The sequence below is a fragment of the Jaculus jaculus genome, chromosome 17, assembly GCF_020740685.1.
Source record: "Jaculus jaculus isolate mJacJac1 chromosome 17, mJacJac1.mat.Y.cur, whole genome shotgun sequence".
Lineage (NCBI taxonomy): Eukaryota > Metazoa > Chordata > Mammalia > Rodentia > Dipodidae > Jaculus > Jaculus jaculus.
The window spans coordinates 11665487-11681227 of record NC_059118.1 but is presented as its reverse complement, the minus strand read 5'-3'; the positions used below and the strand labels follow the sequence as shown (position 1 = coordinate 11681227).

Here is a 15741-nt window from a genome sequence, read left to right as displayed (position 1 = left end):
GTGCACACCTGGAATCCTCCCAACTCGGGAGACTGAGGCAGGAGGAGTGAGTGCCTTGAGCTCAAAAGCAGGAAGGGGAGAAGAATGAGAAAACACTAGTCTAATGGTTTTTGCCATACTTCCCCCATCTGACACCATAGCCGGAGGAATGTGCTGTCTGGGGTGCGACATTCGGTCCGCGGGGAGGGCCGGACAAGGGAGTGCCCACAGTACTTTGTAGGTCGCACCTGCCCGCAAGGCAGAGAGACAGGGAGCAGATGCCCATTCCCTTGGCACGGGCACCTCCGGAACACTTCGCGCCTGGCATGCAATGGGGGTAAAGCACAGGAGTCTTATTCCCAGGATGAAGTCTGCTTTCCAGGAAGACTAAATACTTAATTAAAACCCTATGAACCGGGAGACGGGGATTAGCCGGCCGTGAGAGGGGGAACCTGCTGGCGGAGGAGAGGGGATGCCTGCCCGGGAGGTTCCCGGCCCAGAGCTCCTGCCGCTAATCAAGCTCCGTCCCCATGGGCACAACACAGCCCACCACCCTTTCCAGTATCCCCCACTTTAAAGTCACTCAGCAAACCTCCAAGAGCTCACCAACCCCAAAGGCTTCTTCCCCCGCCCCCAGCAAAAACTGGGCTTTCCTGGGTGAGACACACCAAGGACACCGAGCAAATTAAGACACATTGGGTCCTCTGATTACGTTTACTTGAACATTTCTTTCGCTTCAGGCCAGACACGAAGGGCTGGAAGCCACAGGAGGACCCCCTTGGAGGGTCTCTAGCTGCCACGGAGGTAACCCTAACAAAATTTCTCACTCTGACCCCCAACTACAGAAGACCAACCAAGGGTATCCTCGAAAGTACTGAACTGAGCACCTAACTGCTTGGGGTCCAGGCAGAGATTCACAGTGGCCTGGCCCTACCCTCAAGGAGAGGGTCATTTATGACCATTAAGGCCAGGGTAAGGCAGGCTCCCAGAGGCCCATAAAACTCCTGTGGGAAGGAAGTGGGGATTAACCACTTCCTCCCACCTCTCAAGAAGGGGTTTCAAGTTGTACCAAATTGCAGAATACAAGGTTCCGGGGTGGGGGGGGCGCCACCAGAAGTGCCTACACCTGGCCAGGGCCTCTGCCAGGGGACGGGACTAACCCTGGGGTTTCTCGAGTTGCTTTGATTTTCACACATGAGGGGCTTTGCATCTCCGCGCGACGCATCCTAGCCTCTTCAGCCTGCCCCTTGGCACGGGTCTGGACTCCGTCCAAGAAGGGAGTCGAGCGAATACGAGGATTAAGTGTGTTTGTTTGCCAAGTGTTACGATGGATGTACAATGGCTTGATTCTTTTACTCTCCTGTCCATCAGGTTGCCTGGATGGAAAGCTATCCCAATCCTGGGCCATGAAACCACCCCCCTTCAAGTTTCAGTTCTAACTGAATCCTGTTTCTGCAACTTTTACTCAGAAGTCCATGAAATGTAGCTGATAGAGGGGAAAAAAAAAAAATATTTCCAGCCTAAGCAAGTTTGAGTCCAGAAAAGAGAAGGCAGTATGCTAATGGGCCCCTACCCGGAGCCAAAGACTGGCTCTCGGCTTCCTGGCTGTCAAATGACGTTATCATCAAACTGTTTCTCATGAAGACCAGCTTCCCACCCCCACCACCCCACTGTGGGCAGAAAATCTACACAAGCAGGAATGGGACGTGGTGTCCACTCTAGGACAGCCCAGATGCTTAATCAGAAACCAAACAAAAGCTGGGGCACGGTGGCGCACACGCCTGTAATCCCAGCACTCGGGGGGCAGAGGTAGGAGGATGGCCGTGATTTCGATGCCACTCTGAGACTACATAGTGAATTCCAGGTCAGCCAGAGCTAGAGTGAAACCCTACCTGGAAAAAACAAACAAGACAGGCTGGAGATGGCTTGGGAGGAGTTAAGGAACTTGCCTGCAAAGTCTAAGGACCCAAGTTCAAAAGCCAGCACCCATCCTCTCTCTGACTCTCAAATAAATAAACAAGTAAATATAGCTGCATGACATCCCCACTCAGTAGGTATCTCGTATTAAAAAAAAAAAAAAAAAAGATCGGGCATGGTGGCCCAGCACTGGGAAGGCAGAGGTAAGAGGATTGCTGCTGAGTTCGAGGTCACCCTGAGACTACATAGTGAATTCCAGGTCAGCCTGGGCTAGAGTGAGACCCTACCTCAAAAAAAAAAAAAATCAAGAGAGAGGGAGGGAGGGATGGAGGGAAGGGAAGAAGGGAGGGAGGGAGGGAGAGAGAGAGGAAGGGAGGAAGGAAGGGAGGAAGGGAAGGAGAGAGGGAGGGAGGGATGGAGGGAAGGGAAGAAGGGAGGGAGGGAAGGAGTGAGGAAGGAAGGGAGAAAGGAAGGAAGGAAGGAAGGAAGCAAGGAAGGAAGGAAGGAAGCAAGGAAGGAAGGAATACTTTGACTCCAGGCAACAGCTTCTCTCCTCCTCCCTGAGCTGTCAAGTCTCTGCCTGGCTGAAATCACACAGGGGCAATCTTTTTCCCTGTTGGGAGAAACAGGGTATGCTGGGACAGCCATGGCTATATAGAGTTCAGGGCCAAGATAATGAGACTATCTCAAAATCAGATCCAAGTTAAGGATAGAACTATGCCCTAAAATCCCCTTCTAGAAACCAAGAAATCGCACTCTGCATCCCGCTGACCAAGCTCGCAGAGCCGGGAATGAGGGTAGGAAGGGCTCCTCGCAGTGACACCACCAGAGAGTATTCAACAGACCAGAGCCAACGGGGAAACACTTTCTCCTCTGGGAGACAGCCAAGAAACAAGTCTTCTAAGCACCCAAGTTCCTCCCATGCCAGGACCGGTGGGGGCCAAGATGGACAGGGAGCACCTGAGAAACTCCAGCCCCAGCAAGGACAGAGAGGTCCAAATGGGGGCTAGCCGGAGAGACTTTTTAAGGCGCAGCCTTGTCAAAACTCCCAGTAGCCGGGCACGGTGGCCCCTCCTTTAACCCCAGCACTCAGGAGGCTGAGGTAGGAGGATCCCTTAAGTTCAAATCCAGCCTGACACTACATAGTAAATTCCAGGTCAGCCTGACAAAAATGAACAAAAGAACAAAAACCTCCCAACACCTTTAAAAGAAAGCATGAGTGGAGTCAGCTATGTAAAATACAAGGCACCCAGGAAAATTTCCATTTTAGAAAGTGAATGTAAATTTTGAGTAAGATATAGTAAAAATATACTACTTATTGTGTGTATCTGAAAGTTTCAATTTTTACCTTCTGTGGAGGGTGGGGGAGGTATGCCTGACAGACCAGGTTAGGAGGCTTCCTGCTGGGCTGTGGGAAGGCAAGCTGTAAAGTTAAGGGACTCTTCGCTGTTAAGGCGAATGGGCAGAGCTCCAAATTCACTCACCAAGGTCTGTTTAAAAAGAAAACCCGGTTGAAGGAGGTCTTTAGTCTGACCGTGGTCTGCACAGAAAAGCTGGCTGGCTCAGTCCAGCTGAGGGGTGACTAATGAAGGCAGTCCCAGCCAAGCCCATCCCCTCTCTTTCCAAGCCAGGCAGGGCTTCCATGGTGCCAGCCACTTGGGCCAAACCCATGCAGCAGGAAAAGGGTCCACACCACCCCTGGGCCAAAGAGTTCAAGGAGGAACTCCTGCATTGCCATGCACGTGGACTGGAGACATCAGGAGAGACTTCTGCAACCCTTAAAAATGCACAACCGAAGGAAGGGGCTGGAGGGATGGCTTAGTGGTTAAGGTGTTTGCCTGTGAAACCAAAGGACCCAGGTTTGATGCCCCAGATGCACAAGGTGGCACATGCATCTGGAGTTTGTTTGCAGTGGCTGGAGGCCCTGGTACGCCCATTCTCCCCCTCTCAAGTAGGTAAATTAAAAAGAGTTGTATGGTTGTAACTGGTCCCATCATCTCTAAACACAGTGGAAACCTTTGTTAGCCTTAAAAAAAAAAAAATATGCAGGGCTGGAGAGATGGCTTAGTGGTTAAGCATTTGCCTGTGAAGCCTTAAGGACCCCGGTTCAAGGCTTGATTCCCCAGGACCCACGTTAGCCAGATACATTACGGCGTGCTTGTTTGCAGTGGTTGGAGGCCCTGGTGTGCCTATTCTCTCTCTATCTGCCTCTTCCTGTCTCTCTGCCTGTCGCTCTTGAATAAATAAATAAAATAAATAAAGGAAAAATGCACAACCTAGTCGGGTATGGTGGTACAATTTAATTCCGGCACTGGGAGCGGCGGGGAGGCAGAGGTAGGAGGATCGTCACTCTGAGACTACATAGTGAATTCCAGGTCAGCTTGGACTAGAGTGAGACCCAACCTGGAAAAACCAAAAAGATTTAAGTGTGTGTGTGTGTGTGTGGGGGGTTATAGTCCAGTTGGACACGGTGGCTCAAACCTATAATCACAGCTCTCAGGGAAGACAAAGCCTGGGGCAATAGAGTGAGTGAGTTCAGGTTCAGCCTGGGCTACTTGGGAGCCCCTGCCTCAAAACACCCAAAAGGGGGAAAAATCTGCCCAGGCGGAGGCTGAGGTGAGGTGCAAAGTTCAGGAGGGAGCCATCTCAGGGGAAAGCTCTGGACTTAATCATTAACCCCGTCTCAAGGAGGGTCTTTCTTTGTAGTCAGCTATGCACTGGCTTTTAGGGCCACCAACGCAAACACTGTGCTGTCCTTCAAAGCGTGGGAGGTGGGGCTGGGGGGCTTGTCACCACATAAGAGAGATAGATGGTCTTGGAGGGATTCATCAGGTCCTTGGCCAAAAAAAAAAAAAAAAAAAGAAAGAAAAAAAGAAAAAAGTGGGGTCTTCAGGAGGTGAAGACAAGAGGAGGCCTACTGCTGTGTCATGACAAGGGAGGTAAAACCGTCCCTGAGCCAGAAAGGGAGACAGCTGACACGCTATCTGTGACAGGCAGGGGGCGGGGGGCCTCCGTCGTCGTCCCCCCCAGCGCTCAGGAGGCCGGGATCCACGGCAAGGGCTCGAGGCCAGCCTGAGCTACGGGGCGAAGCCGTCTTAACAAGATAAACGGAACTTAAAGCCGGCAGCAGCCACGCGGGCGGCGCGCACAGCTGCAGACAGCCGGCTGAACATCTGGGCTGCAGATACGAGCTCACTCGGACGGTGAAGCCCTCAGCCAAGGACGGCCGGGATTTTCAAGGGCCCACCTCGTCCTCAAAGGCTCCGGAGTCTTTCTCCTTGGGACCACCGTGGGCGGATGGCTCTTTCCCGCGGGGTTCAGCCCAGGCACCCGTTCCAAGGTAGACTCATGCCCCTGGAGTCCCAGGAGCACCCAAGAGAAATCAGCTCTGAATCCTTACAGTGTCAGGCAGTGAGAGTCTTCCTCCTCCACAGCCAGGCTTCCAGACCCAGAGGAGGGTGCTGGGTTCTGCAGGAAGGAAGGAGCGAGCAGCTTACTGACCAGGATCCATTAGCCCTCACTGGTCACCTCCCTTAGGACCTCATCACCCAGCCAATAGTTCTAACAGGCACTTACCATAGCTGGCCCATGGCAAATCTACCCATCCTGCAGTGTCCTCTGAACCTTTTAAATTCCCATTAAGAAGCTTAAAATCCCAGAGCTGGAGAGATGGCTCAGGGGTTAAAGGCACCTGTGTGCAAAGCCTGACTGTGGTTCGATCCCCCATTTCTCCCGTGCAGCCAGATGCACCCAGTGGTGTGCCTTGTACCAAGTTCGTTCGTTGGGTGGAATCGGCCTCCCCGCAGTCATCCGCTTGCAGGAAAACAATGAGCCTGGGCTATCTGCAAGAAGCCCCTCCAACAGCAAATGTTTACAGAGAGAGATAAGGCACTGGGACTTCTAGATGCCTCCTCACAGGTGAAGATTTTACTGAGTTTTTATATCCTGTCAGAAATGAACCAGGCCAACTTCCCATCATTACACTCATTCACTTCATAGTCCAAAGGTTTGACATTCTGGGAAGTCCATCTGGAATTTTCTACAGTTGTGGTGGTTAAAACAGATGTAAAACCTTGCCCAAGCACATCAAAATACACTTTACTTATTACCTAAGAGCATGTTTAATCACATTTAAATGATACTCCAATAAAGATGGCAAAAATGGGTCAGTGGACCTGTTTACTGGACAAGGTTGTGCCAGACCCATGATTACATTTAAAAATACAGAGCACCAGGACTGGAGAGATGGCTTAGCGGCTAAGCGCTTGCCTGTGAAGCCTAAGGACCCTGGTTAGAGGATCGATTCCCCAGGTACCACATGAGCCAGATGCGCGTGCATCTGGAGTTCCTTTGCAGTAGCTGCAGGGGCCCCCTCTCTCTCTATGCCTTTTTCTCTGTCTGTCACTCTCAAATAAATAAAAATAAACAAATAAAAAGCACCAGGCATGGTGGCACACACCTTTAATTCCAGCACTGGGAAGGCAGAGGTAGGAGGGTTGCTGTGAATTTACGGTAAGCCTTGAGAATACTCCCAGGTCAGCCTGAGGTAGACAGAGCAAGACCCTGCCTCGCAAAACCAAAATGAATTAATTTTTTTAAAATTGAGGTAGGGTCTCTCACTGTAGCCCAGACTGACCTGAAATTCACTCTGTATTCTCAAGGTGTCCATGAACTGATGGTGATCCTCCTGCTCGGCCTCCCAAGTGCTGGGATTAAAGGCATGCGCCACCACACCCGGCTCAAAAGATACTTCTTTTTGAGAAAGAGAGAGAATGGGCACACCAGGGCAGCTTAGCCACTGCAAACAAAATCCAGATGCATGCACTTACCAGCTTCCCCTGGCCAGTGTTTGGCACACTCCTGTTGCTATTGTCCACCTTATGTGGGCCATGGGGTGATGTCCACCTTCTGCTCGTGCCATCGTTTTCCCTGCCATCATAGAGCTTCCCTCCCCCCTTCCCCACCTGTATGCCAAAATAAACCTCTTTTTCCCACAAGCTGCTCTTGATTGGGTGATTTCTACCAGCAATGCTAACCTGACTGCAACAAAGAGGTACCGAGGAATGGGATTGCTGCTGGACACCTGACTGTGTCGAGTTGGCCTTTTACAGCTGATTTTCAAAAGGAATGTGGAAGGATTTGAAACCCTGGCCTAAGAGAGGCCTTGCAAAGCCGGGCGTGACGCACGCCTTTAATCCCAGCACTTGGGAGGCAGAGGTAGGAGGACTGCCATGAGTTCAAGGCCACCCTGAGACTACATAGTGAATTCCAGGTCAGCCTGGGCTGGAGTGAGACCCTGCCTCGGAAAAAAAGAGAGAGAGAGAGAGAGAGAGAGAGAGAGAGAGAGAGAGAGAGAGAGACCTTGCAGTGCTGTTAAGTACAGCTTGATGGACTATTCTGGTCAGAACTGCAAGACCTGAATGTAGTAAGAACTATGGACTGTGAGGTTTGGCTTATGAGGGCAAGAACGAGCTTTGCTTGGACTGGGCTGGCAGTTTATGTGAGAAGCTTGCTCTTATGCCCATGCCCTCAGAATTTTTGCAGGGTTGCACTACACAGAAATGGACTGGTGTGAGCAAAAGGATATGGCACAGATTAAAAAAAAAGAAGCCTTTGGGCCTAAACTGCTTCCCTGATCCTGCAAATTGCTTGAGAGATTACAACCATTGAGATTGGGCCAGCTGACCTGCAGTGGGGTAACAGGAAGAACGGGGACCTAAATACTCAAGGAGCGTGCTGTTCTTTAAAGTCTGTTTTATTCCCCCCCTGGATTAACAAATTGGCATCCTACCTGGTATTGAGTATGAAATGCAGGTCAGAGAGGGCCATTGAGTTTGCAATGCGGTCTTGTGTTTTGGAAATGGCCATGGGCAGCGTGAATGAATCAGGTTTGCTGGATGCCTGCATAAGGATGAACTGTGGGTTGCAGTGGAGATCCAGTGGAGATGGTGGGACCAGAAGATGGCTGCTAAGAAAAGCTGCCGGCCGATGAAGTTGTCCAGAGCTGTGAGTAGCCTAGCTAGAGGAGCGGAATTGAACTCCAGAGGCTTGTTGCTGGTTAGAATTATCAGACAAATCAACAAGTCTGATAATTCTAACCAGTTTTTGATGTTTGCCGTGGTTGTTTTAAATCCTGTGTTGGTTGAATATTTCTTTGCTATGCCCAATGCCATTTTTTGCAGTGTGAATGTTTATTCTGTGCCATTATGGATTTTTGGGGAATGTTTTGGAATTATGGTGCAGTTAAAAGACCTTGGATTATGGGAATGTTTGAACATCATTAGGATTAATAAAAACTATGGAGACTTAAAGTTGGATGAATGCATTGCATTTTAAATCATGTATGGTTATAAGTTTATGGGGGCCAGGGGCAAAATGTGGTGGTTTGATTCAGGTGTCCCCCATAAACTTAGGTGTTCTGAATGCTAGGTTCCCAGCTGATGGAGATTTGGGAATTAACGCCTCCTGAAGGCAGTGTATTGTTGGGGGTGGGCTTAGGGGTGTTACAGACAGTTTCCCCATGCCAATGTTTGGCACACTCTCCTGTTGCTGTTGCCAACTTATGTGGCCAGGGGGTGATGTCCACCCTCTGTTCATGTCATCATGTTTTCCCTGTCATCATGGAGCTTCCCCCTCGAGCCTGTAAACCAAAATAAACCTCTTTTTTTTCCCCACAAGGTGCTCTTAGTTGGGTGATTTCTACCAGCAATGCGAACCTGGGATCTGATTTGTAGGAAAATGCCTTAACCACTAAGCCATCTCTCAAGCCCTAAAAATAAGGTTTTTTTTTTTTGGTTTTTTTTTTGAGGTAGGGTCTTCCCTGTAGCCCAGGCTTACCTCAAACTCACTTCTGTATTTAGTTCCAGGCTGGCCTCCAACTCACAGTAGCCCTACCTCTGCTGGGATAAAGGTGTATGCCACAATGCCTGGCTAAAAATATTTTTAGGGGATGGAGGGATGGTTCAATGGTTAAGGTGCTTGCTTGCAAAACCTAACGACCCAGGTCCGATTCCCCCAGGACCATGTAAGCTAGAAGCACAAGGTGGCACATGTGTCTGGAGTTCATTTACAGCAGCTAGAGGCCCTGGCACACCCACTCTGTTTCCTCTCTTGCAAATAAATATTTAAAATAGTGTTCTTAAATCAAAGCTTTTACCCCAACACTTAGGATGCTGAAGCAGGAGAACTGCATGCCAGGACAGCTTAGACTACAAATTGTCAAAGACACATTAAGAACAAGCCAGGAGGGATTGCTTAGTGGTTAAGGCGTTTGCCTGTAAAGCCAAAGGACCCAGGTTCGATTCCCCAGGACCCATGTTAGCCAGCTGCACAAGGAGGTACACGTGCCTGGAGTTTGTTTGTAGTGGCTGGAGGCCCTGGAATGCCCATTCATTTGCTCGCTCATGCTCGTGTGCTCTCTCTCGCTCTCTCTCTTTTTCAAATAAATAAAAATAAAAACAAAAACATATGGGTAATCCAGGTATGGTGGCAGCCTGAGACTACATAGTGAATTCCAGGTCAGCCTGGGCTAGAGTGAGACCCTACCTGGAAAAAAAAAAAAAAAAAAAAGAATCTATTACTATAATGGCTCAAACCTATAATCCCAGCTGAGGTTAACAGGATCCCTGTGCGTTGTAGGCCAGCCCGGGCCACAGCGAGAGATGCTGCTTCAAAAAAAAAAAAAAAAAAAAAAGAATATATCTTAATCAATTCTACAGGAGGGAATTCACACCTGCTACTCAAATCCTAGCTAGTCAAAGCCTATGGCTGGGAAGATCATAGGCCCTAAGCACGGAAACTAAATGAGTATGTACCCTCGACGTTTTTATGCTTATGCCCATGCCCATGTAACTCAGGGTGCTCCTGTCTGGTCAGAAAAAAAAAAAAGCTCCATGGTCATGGTGGTACAAGCACTGGGGAGGCAGAGGCAGGAGGATCGCTGTGAGTTGGAGGCCAGCCTGGGCTACAGTGAGACCCAACCTTGAAATAAATAAATGTTTTTAAAATGCACAACCAAATTACCTAGATGAAATATTCCCTATTTGCCAAAATATGCCACGAAATTGGACAAAGAATATAGACAGGGAGTAGACCCCAAATAGCCAGTAAAACATAGGAAAATGCTTTGTCCTCTGATGGGCTGGTAATCCCGGAAGTGAAGGGATTCTCCTCCCATTAGATTGGTGGGAGCCAGGGAGGCCGACCGCATGGCTCTGTAACATTTCAAAAATGCCACCCCACCCTCCCAGCTTTAGGGTGACTAGGGCAGGAGATGGAAGAAGACTATCGCCAACACCCCCCCGCCGCGCATGCGCAGGCTGGGGTTCAGCTGGGGGTGCTAGGCAGTGTTCGGCAGGGAAAAGTACAGAGGGGGGGGGTGAACCCCCAAGCCTGCAGCAGTAAGGACCTACTGGCAGCTCTGAGCTATGGCTCAACACAGATCCAAGCACAAGAAACCACCAGAGGTTTTTCCGAGGTCAGGTCTCTAGGAATTCACCATGTAGAGTCCCAGACTGTCCCCCAGTGCACAGCAATCCTCCTACCTCTGCCTCCCCAGTGCCCACGCCCGGCTTAATTTCTTTTTCAATTGAAATTTACAGATAATCCTAGTTCAGGTAGCCCTGAGGGGGAAAAAAAATCCTATCTTCACCTCATGGAGAAATAACATCAAAGGCTGCAGAGATGGCTTAGTGGTTCAGGTGCTTGCCTACAAAGCCAAAGAACCCAGCCTCAACTCCCTAGGACCCACATAAACCAGATGCACAAGGTGGCAAATGCATCTGGAGTTCCTTTGCGGTGGCTATAGAGACCCTGACATGCCCATTCTCTATCTGCCTCTCTCCCTCCCTCTCTCAAATTAAAAAAAAAAAAAAAGAAAAGAAAAACCCATCAAGCTGGCAGATGGGGAAAATCAGAGGAAAGGGGCATACATTCTCAGGAAAATTAGATCCTAAATAGACAATTGCATTGAACTTTTTTAAATTATTTATTTAGAGCTGGTCGTGGTAATCCCAGAATTTGACAGGTAGAAGGATCAATCGTCATGAGTTCGAGGCCACCTTGAAACTACATAGTAAATTGCAGGTCAGCCTGAGCTAGAGTGAGACCCTACCTCAAAAAAAAAAAAAAAAAAAAAAAAGTACACAGGTAAATAGATATAAATAGATGAACACGCCACTTCGGCCATCTGGCTTTATGTAGGTATTAGGGAATCAAACCTGGCTGTTAGGCTTTAGAGGCACATACCTTAACTGCTGAGCCCTCTCTCTAGCCAGAGTGCATTCTAAACAAGTCAGTTTTTTAAAAATCCTCCAAGAGTGAGTCAAGTAACCCAAATTTCAAAAACTGTGGAACTGGAGAGATGGCTTGAGGCGCTTGCCCAAGGAAGCCTAAGGACCCAGGTTCGACTCCCCATGACCCACTTAGGCCTATGGAGTTCATATTCAGTGGTGCCCATTTTCATTCTCTAATAAAGAAAACAACATAAGAAAAAAACTTGGGGTGGCACTTCATCCCAGCAACACTTGGGAGGCTGGCACGAGATGACTGCTATGAATTAGAGTGAGGTCAGCCTGCCTCAAAAAAAAAAAAAAAAAAAAGCAAAAAAGCTATTCCTCGGCTCCTGTCAGGTATTACACACAAAATCAGTTGTTTGCTTTGCTGTGCTGGGGATGGAACCCAGAGCCTGGCACGCACACAGTAGCTAAGTCTTCAGTCCCCATTGGGTTGTGCTTTCAGCCCTATAAACTAGAATTTATAGCTAGTGTTCATTCAGGCTCCTCTTTTAAAGTGGCTGACTTGCTCTGGGCCCGGGCTAACTCCTTTAACGGAGCAAACTTGTCGGTGTATTCGCTCTTGTAGATGGGAGAAGAGGTTCACCTGGTGACATTTAACTTAGGTGTCAAGTCAGGGCCAGAAATGAAAGGTCCTGGGCAAACAGGACAAGAGACTTCTTGGCTTTCACTCTGATCAGCTTCTCAACAAGCAATGTTAAGAACAAATGCTCTGGGGCTGGGGCAAAAAAAAAAAAAAAAAAAAAAAAAAAAAGCCTGGTGAAGCCCTGGGAAGGCGGCCTGGCGGGGTCAAAGGTGCTGGTAAAACCAGATGCACCTTGGCAGGTACGCAGGCCTGCACACACTCCAATAAGCCAAACGAAGGTTATAAAAAGACCCTGGGGGCTGGATAGATGGCCTAGCGGTTAAGCTGTTTGTTGCCTGTGAAGCCCAAGGACCCCAGTTCGAGGCTTGATTCCCCAGAACCCACATTTAGCCAGGTGCACAAGAGGATGCACGCATCTGGAGTTCATTTGCAGTGGCTGGAGGCCCTGGCATGCCCATTCTCTCTCTCCCTGTCACTCTCAAATAAGCAAATAAAAAGGAAAAAAAGAAAAAAGAGCTGTGGGCTGGAGAGATGGCTTAGCAGTTAAAGGTGCTTGCTTGCAAAGCCCAGTTCACTTCCATGTAATGCCAGATGCACAAAGTGGCACATGCCCTTCTCATTCCTTCTTCTCTCTCCCTCCCTCCAGTAAGTATACATTTAAAAAAAAAAAAAAAAAAGACCCTGATCAGATCCATGGACACAGAACCACTGAGTTGAGACCAGTCAGTGTTCAACGTCTGCAGCTAACCCTGTAACTAACACAAAGACAGAGAAAAGCTAAGGCCAACATTTGGGAAGTAAAGGCAGGAGGACCTCCACAAGTCCAGGCCAGCCTGAGCTACACAGTGAGAGGAGAAAGACAATCCATCCAACAACATGAACGCTCAAAACTTCAAATGTGAAGGGCTAGTTTAAACATTAAGGCACTTGCCTGAAAAGCCTAACGACCTGGGTTCAACTCCCCAGTACCCACATGGAGTAAGCAGCCTCAGATTCACTGAAAAGAACTTCCAAGCCAGGCACAGCTACAGAGGAAGGTATTTATAGAAGCTTCCAGATAAAGGGAAAGTTCCATGATGGTAGAAGAAGCTTTCACAGGCCCAAGCAGAGAGAGACAGACAGAGAGCAAGAGAGCAAGAGAGAGCCAAAAACCCGAAAGCCAAACCACCCAGCACACTTTAGGAACTCGATAGGGGAACTCAGGCACTTTGCATATCTTTAGATTGGAATTTCAAATCCACCATATTTTAAGGCTGGACCCTAAAATCCACCCAGTGACACCTACTCCAGCCAAGTGGATGGAAATCCAAGAAGTTTCAATAAACTTCTGAATCTATTATGGGGGCATTTATTCAAAGAACCACACCACATAAAGCCAGATGCACACAGTGGTCATTTGCAGTGGCTAGAGGCCCTGGAACACCAAATTCTGTCCTCTATCTCTCTCTGCGTCCAAATAAATAAACATTTATTTTTTAATATTAAAAAATTAGCCAGGCATAGTGGTGCATGCCTTTAATCCCAGCACTTGGGAGGCATAGGTAGGAGGATCGCCGAGAGTTCAAGGCCACCCTGAGACTACATAGTGACTTCCAGATCAGCCTGAGTTACAGCAAAACCCTACCTCGAAAAACAAAATAATAATAATAACTTTAAAAAAAATTAATTCTGCCACAGTCTCATGCCCAAGCATAGTCAATGCCTCTCACTGTTAACATCTGTATTAACACTATTTATATAATTAAAACTTTAATGTGCAACTTAGTTTGTAATTAACCAACAGGAAACCAAGGCTGCCACCAAGGGACAGGTCCAGTTCCCCTTAAGATGGCAAACCTATCTATGGTAAGTAAGAGTTAAGGGGAGAAGGATGGGGAGGTTGCATTCAAGAGGTCCCAGACTTGATCCCCAACATAAGGAAAAAACTCAAAAGCAACCTGGCTCCACAGAGGTAGGCGTAGAAGGCTTGCCATGAATTAAAGGCCAGCCTGAGATGATACAGTGAATTCCGGGTCAGCCTGGGCTAGAGAGAGACCCTACCTCAAAAAAAAAAATTAAATAGAAAAATAAAAATAAAAACACCCTCAAGAGCCAGTGTGACATTAGCCACTACCTTCTTCTGATCTGAGATGATTTACAGTCCCTCAAATTGGGTCCGTTGCAATACTAGCACTTAAGAGGTGGAGGCAGGATGGTTAGGTGAAGATCTGCAGTTCACGATTAGCCTAGGCTGTGTAAGTTTGAGGACAGGCTTTGGGAGACCCAAACCCAAAAATCATGGGGGGGAGGGTCTTCTTCAGTGGTGTAGGCACCTTACCAGGCGGCTAGGCGCCAGTAAAAAGAATAAATAAATAACCACCCCTGCTCACAGAAGTAATCCTACTTAAACCCAGTGGGTCACACTTATTAAGACATCGAAGTAGGAGGAACAGTTAGGAAGGAAGACTGAGTGGCAGAGCAAAGTAAGACCAGGTAGTGTGTAAATGTGATCAACACGTGTGTAGTGTGTAAATGTGATCAACACGTGTGTGTACGAAATTGTCGGAACTTCCCGCCCATCACGACGGCTTGTAGGAAGGGAGCCTTCGCTTAAACCTTACTTCACCCGTACTACAAGGAGGAGCTTTTCCAAAGGCTCCCCCTTGGGTGTTGTGACATTACTTGGGCTGATCCATAGATGAACAGTTCTGTAGTGTGTGTGTGGGGGGGGGATGGATGTATCTTGTGATGTGCCACTGCACGCCCACAGCGGCCGGGTGCCCATCATTCACCTGCCTGCTTTTGTTCTCTCTGACGTGGTGTCTCCCCTGGAGTTTGGTGGTTTCATGTTCTCTGCCCCGCCCCCCCCCCACACACACACTGGGGTGACAAGACTCGGCCTCTCTGGCTGTCTGCTTAAGGTGCTGGGGAACAGAACTCCAACAGTCTTGGGGCTACCCCAGAGACCCTCGTGATGGCACAGGAAGAAACCTCTTACCCGCTGAGCCATCCCTCCGGCCCTGCGCTGTGTCTAAACTACTGTGGTGGTTACAAGCAGCGGCCCTTATCTGTGCCAGCCTGGGAGGCAGGGACAGCCTGCCGAAGACCAACAGTCTTCATCTATCTTCCTGCACCCCACAAAGGCTCTAATGTGAGGAAGACAAATAAATAAATAAATAAATAAGCAAAATAAAATGTGGAAGAGTTTGCTTGCATTGCAGTAGCCCAATGGTTCGTTCACAGACTTAAGTAAAATATGTGAATAGAAGTGTGGAAAGAATATGCTGAAGAGTGAATAAGTATAACCATGTTGAATTTACAGAGCGGGGGAGGGGAGAAAAAAGTGGTCTCACCAGATCCTCCATACACTGCAAGAAAAAAAAAAATCCAGACACGTGCACCACTTTGTGTATCTGGTTTTATGTGGGTACTGGGGAATGGAACCCAGGCTGTAAGGCTTTGCAAGCGAGGGTCTTTAACCACCGAGTCATCCTCTCCAGCCTCTCTGTTTTTTTTTTTTTAATTATTTATTTATTTATTTGAGAGCGACAGACACAGAGAGAAAGACAGAGGGAGAGAGAATGGGCGCGCCAGGGCTTCCAGCCTCTGCAAACGAACTCCTGATGCGTGCGCCCCCTTGTGCATCTGGCTAACGTGGGACCTGGGGAACCGAGCCTCGAACCGGGGTCCTTAGGCTTCACAGGCAAGCGCTTAACCGCTAAGCCATCTCTCCAGCCCCTCTCTTTGGTTTTTGAGGCTCGTGTCGCTTTGTAGCACAGGCTGACCTCAAATTGACAATCCTCCAGCATGCACAGCCCAAAGAGGATCACAGGTGTGAGCCCTCTCTCCTGGCTTTGGCTTATCTATCCTGAGCACTATTCTGTGCTTAACATCAGTCTTGTCCTCCCAGCTGACACAGCAGAACTGAAAGTTTCAGGCCAACCTAGGCTATTTTTAGTCCTAGTAGCCTGAGCTACGGAGTGAGTT

At 48.6% G+C, this 15741-nt stretch overlaps 1 protein-coding gene across 1 annotated transcript in view; it reads right to left on the bottom strand.

The window, feature by feature from the left end:
- Trim71 (tripartite motif containing 71) overlaps positions 1-15741 on the bottom strand; it is a 60397-nt gene that overhangs the window by 31426 nt on the left and 13230 nt on the right. The window lies entirely within an intron of this gene.